This window comes from Ctenocephalides felis, unplaced genomic scaffold, assembly GCF_003426905.1.
Source record: "Ctenocephalides felis isolate EL2017-DRISC unplaced genomic scaffold, ASM342690v1 CF-g0.4_SCAFFOLD_00279, whole genome shotgun sequence".
NCBI lineage: Eukaryota > Metazoa > Arthropoda > Insecta > Siphonaptera > Pulicidae > Ctenocephalides > Ctenocephalides felis.
In genome coordinates, this window is record NW_020536433.1 from 2,778 (window position 1) to 7,770 (window position 4,993).

At 28.4% G+C, this 4,993-nt stretch overlaps 1 long non-coding RNA gene across 1 annotated transcript; it reads left to right on the forward strand.

Moving 5' to 3' along the window:
• The first annotated feature begins 745 nt into the window (after positions 1-745).
• Positions 746-1,168, forward strand: LOC113363166. The gene is made up of 3 exons (XR_003365865.1): positions 746-768; positions 845-1,059; positions 1,139-1,168. It is a non-coding gene; the product is annotated as an uncharacterized LOC113363166 (long non-coding RNA).
• The last annotated feature ends 3,825 nt before the right edge of the window (positions 1,169-4,993 follow it).

Consider the following 4,993-nt stretch of genomic DNA (forward strand, 5'->3'; position numbering starts at 1 on the left):
CAAATGAATGAATAAAACTCATTCATTTGTCGCTAAGTTATATCTAAACATGTTTTTTAAATTTTCAAATTTTTTTCCGTGCTCTTTCCATACAAACTTTGATTGAATTGCGCTCTATCTAAACGTTAATATTAAGAGATAGAACTTTCAGAGAATTGTTTTTTATCTATTTGGAACCATTTGAGCCCCTGGGAGCAAGGAAATTCGAAAATGACCATTTTAAGGACCACCCTAATATATATATATATATATACATATATATATATATATATATATATATATATATATATATATATATATATATATATAACGATATTTATTAATTAATTATTAAATTTCGACATTCATAAGAACAAAATTGCCTGTAGAGTTTAACTAAATTGATATCAATTTGCAAATAATAGTGAGTTTTATTGTTTTTAAAACGAAATGAAAGTATTTTTTTAAATTGCGTTTATTAATATTATTTTTGAAATCATTACTGTATTTATTAATTTTGCAGAGTCATAATTTATAGTTAAAAAAAAAATTGTTTCAGAGGCAAGCAGAAGCCGAAGAAATCAAATTGATCATAAACTTGTTATGTGCTTTTTATACAAATATGAATTTCAAAAACAATGGTTTAATTTTTGAAAAAACTGATAAAATTGGAAAACTGAGTATTTGTACTATCATACAGAAATTGATACCATTTTGTTCAGCGGATGATGCATTTTTAAATATGTGTCTCGAATGCTTGCATAATTTATACGGATCATTGCTTATTAGGTGAATATTAAATTTTTAAATTGAAATTCTGTTTTTTTATGCTGCCAAATATTATCAATTTCTTTTGTCATTAAAGCGTGTAGAGATATGACGAATTCACCTGGAGTATCTTTTTCACGTCTTGCGGGTCTGTCTACAGATGACAATAAAGCTAAGTGCATGCTTTCAATGATTATTAATTTAGTTATACAAAATAATACAAAAACACACAAGAAAAGTATTATGAAGTTATTGTTGTCGATCTTAAAAAACGCTTGCTATGCAGTGGAAGGCAGAGTAGCAGTTTACAAGGTCGGTAAATTATAATTGGGATATATATATATATATATATATATATTTGTTATAATTTATTTATCATTTAACATTTTAGAGTGAGGTATTATCCCACATTAAATCCAAACACCCAAAAGTTTACCAGACAATTTTATATTGTGGATAGATTTTTTGCTGTGTTTTTCCAAATATTCTGAAGGACAGCTGAGTATTGTCAAAAACAACGAGTTATTATCCACATTGATTGTTTCTTCTGAAAATAAATCTAAATTAATAAGTAGCAAATCATTAGCAATTTTGAGAAACATATCATTTAATACTAGCAACAAGATCGTTCTTCTAAATTCAAGTAAGTATACTTAAATAACTGTTGTAACTCTATTGAATAATTTAATATTTTTGTAAAGAGGGTAAAAATTACTTAATTAATTGAAGCACTTGCAATTTAAAATATATTTTCATATATTTCTTAACGTTTATTAATAATTTATCCTCATGTTTAATTTGCCAAAGCAAAAGGCACTGACGTTTCCAAATATTTAAATACTCATAACTGAAATATAGAAAATTTTTGATAAGATTTATTTTGAATTTGCTAAGCAAAGAACAACAGCGTCTAAAGATTTTTATATGCGAACTCCACACAAAATTTGTCTGATTTTGTGATATATTCAAAGTTTATTTCGTTACAGTGGATTTGTTGATACTTAATGAGAAATTGGAAGTAAACATTTTTGTATAGTATAAAAAATACCAGTTGTAGGGGTATGCTTTATAGAATTCATTTAGTCAATACAGGGTGATAGTATTGATCGTAACTATCATGAAGAAAGTCAGAAAAAACATTTGTCCAGTGTAGTTTGGAAATTATGAGCTTAAGTAGAGCCTAGATCTTTGATGAAAATGTGACAATTTTTTGGTTATTGTGGTTAATTTTTATCAATTTTGTTCATTTAAACTTTGGATCCGTAATCATAAATAGCATTTCTAAGACCAGGGACAAAAATAATGACACAATTACCAAGAATTAAACCTCTTTCTTGAACTATGAATTTGATTTTTTCTAAATTAATCAACTTTGAAAGGCCGCCTTTCTTAAAAACAAAAGTACTAAATTAAGTGCATTTAATCATACGAATAATGATAACATACTTGATAGTTTCATAATAAAAAAGAGTAAGAAATTAAAAACCTAAATAACATGATTTGTGCTAATACATTTTAATCACAATAGGTGCATTCTTGTTCAAACCATAGTTCAAATGTTTGCCATACTTTGAACTGAATGCGAGAGAAATGTAACTGCAAAAATCGTATTATTTTTAAATTCCCGTAGGGTAGTTATGGTAATGGGCCGAAAATCGAAAATGAAAATTTTTGCATATCTTCACATGTTGAAGGTTTCTGAACATTTTGGCATACCTCAGAAAAAATGGATGTGTGTTTTGTGTGTCCGCATTTTTTCGTTCACGTTTTCGGGGGCACGGATCAACCGATTTGAATGATTCAAGAAACATTCTATTCCTATTGATTGGGAGATGTGCTGTTTAGTTTTTGGTAAAGGCAGGTCCAGCCGTTACGGAGATACGGAGCAAAGAGTGCAGAAAATAGAAATCGAGATTTTCAGAGAACGGAATATCCGATTTGAATGATTCAATTCAAAAAATTGAATCAAAACATTCAATTTGTAATGATTGGAAGAAGTTGTGTTTAGTTTTTGGCAAAGGCAGGTCCAGCTGTTTTGGAGATACCGAGCTAAATGGCAGTTAAAATAAAAAACGGCACTTTTTGAGAGCTAAGCATCCGATTTGAATGATTCAAAAAACTTTGTGCTTGTTTTGACAAAATAATTGCATTTGGAAAATTGCAGTTCTTCAGTTCACTTAATTCTTATAAATATTAGAAAATGTTGTAGTATTTATAATAATTTATTTCAAAACATTTAATATTCTTCGAACATTTCGTTACGGTACGGTAAGTTCCAGTAATTTGCCCTAAGGCACGATGCCATTCACAACTAGTTACGTTTTCATTTTATACTCAATTTCTTTTATTATGGAATAATCCATTTTACAAAATTCTGATTAAATGCACCAACTTTTGATGGAACTTGCCAACACACATTATTGCGTTTTTTAACAAAAAAAATAAGCCTCTAAAAGTCGTTCAATTTTGAAAATTTCAAATCCAAAGTTCAATAAAAAGTCTCAATTCTTGAAAACATGGGACAAAATTGATAAAATAATAACCACAATAACCGAAAAATGGTCACATTTTCACCAAAGAACTAGTCTGTACTTAAGCTCATAATTTTCAAACAACAATAATTTTCAAATGATAATATTTTAATTAACAATATTACTAAAGAAAATTGGAAAATTTTTCTAAGTACCTGTAGAAAAATCGTCGCGCGACCTATGAGAGGAACTCTGCGCGAACAGTTTGTGCCCGCTTAGTGCGAATAGTTGGTGCACTCAATATATCGGAAAAGGATGACTCGCTTTATCCTTTCAATTTGATAATAGTCACGGCTTGCCAAATGGACCAAAGCCAATCGCTGTGTTTCGATTCAGGATGAAATCGAGTAAATCGAAATTTGAAGGGTATGGACCGTTACATACAGATTCAGTCATCGTCTGGTATTTGAGTTTTTCCATATTTCGATAGGTTACACCTTCAGAAATAACATACTATAATTTTAAATCGATATCCTAAAAAGTTTTTGAGTTACAGCCATTTAAAAGAGTATATATATAGTATATAGTATAAAGATTTTAAACGCGTTTTTCTCGAAACAGCATTTTTTGAAATTGCTGGAGTGATTACTCGGAGACAAATGATCTGATCGCTATCAATTTTTTTTTTTTGCATCTCCTCTATATAGTTCTCCATACGATGATCCTCCAGTTTTTTTTATCTGATTAAAAATCGAATTTTGGTAGGCCAAAAACGACCAAAATTTTGGGAATAATTTAACTTTTTTTTCAACATGCCGCCATTTTGCCAATTTTTAATATTTTTTTTGTCCGAGGGCCATCGTACAGACAATATGTTTTAGTTTAAAGAGATTTTTTAAAATTATTTATCAACGGAGAAGGCTGCAATCACTCCAGCAGTGGCGAATCTTTTTTTTGGCGCCGCCGGAGATCGTGTGTCATTTCAAAAATATTTAATATTTTATTTCAAAAATTTTATTGTGTATAATTGTACTCTCAAAAGACGGATTCACTAGTTTTTCTTTTTTTTAATTCCTAAAAATGGCCTTTTTTAGATTGTCAAACTAGGTGTGCACCTTAACGATTTTTACGTTCATTTTATAGGTTTATTTCGATGATACACCAATTTTTAATCTCTTTCTCATTGAAAATATGTGAATATTATAATTTTGAAAATATGTGAATATGTGAATATGGCCTCTTTCTTCAGGCTGTAAAACAGTAAAAGATCTCGGAAAACAATTAACTTAATATTTATAACATATGATGTTAAATAATTATTCGCTAGTACTAAAATTTTTTCGTTATATTCTGGCAGTAGCGATATCCATTATCACTTCCTGAAGTTTGATTGCTTTAAAATATGAGTATAAAAAAATGGCATTGCAGTTGTTTGAAATAGCTTTTAATTGACATTACTCGAAAGTCTATAGATTTTTCTTGTAACACTCGAAATACTCATCAGCATAATATAAATTAATAAAACAAATATAAAAACCTATTTTAAATATTGCATCTTCTTTGTAGATAAAAATTAAAATTAGAAATTTATTTTAGTTGATGCGATAAATATTCTATTTTCATTTAAATTTTATTCAAACTAGCTTATACAAATATACACACATAAAATTAAGTTTTGATCATCAAACTTGGAATTCCCATATTATCCACATATTTCCGTTATAGACATTGAGTTTTTGAAATAATATTATCGTAATCGAGTTGAGAAGTAATCA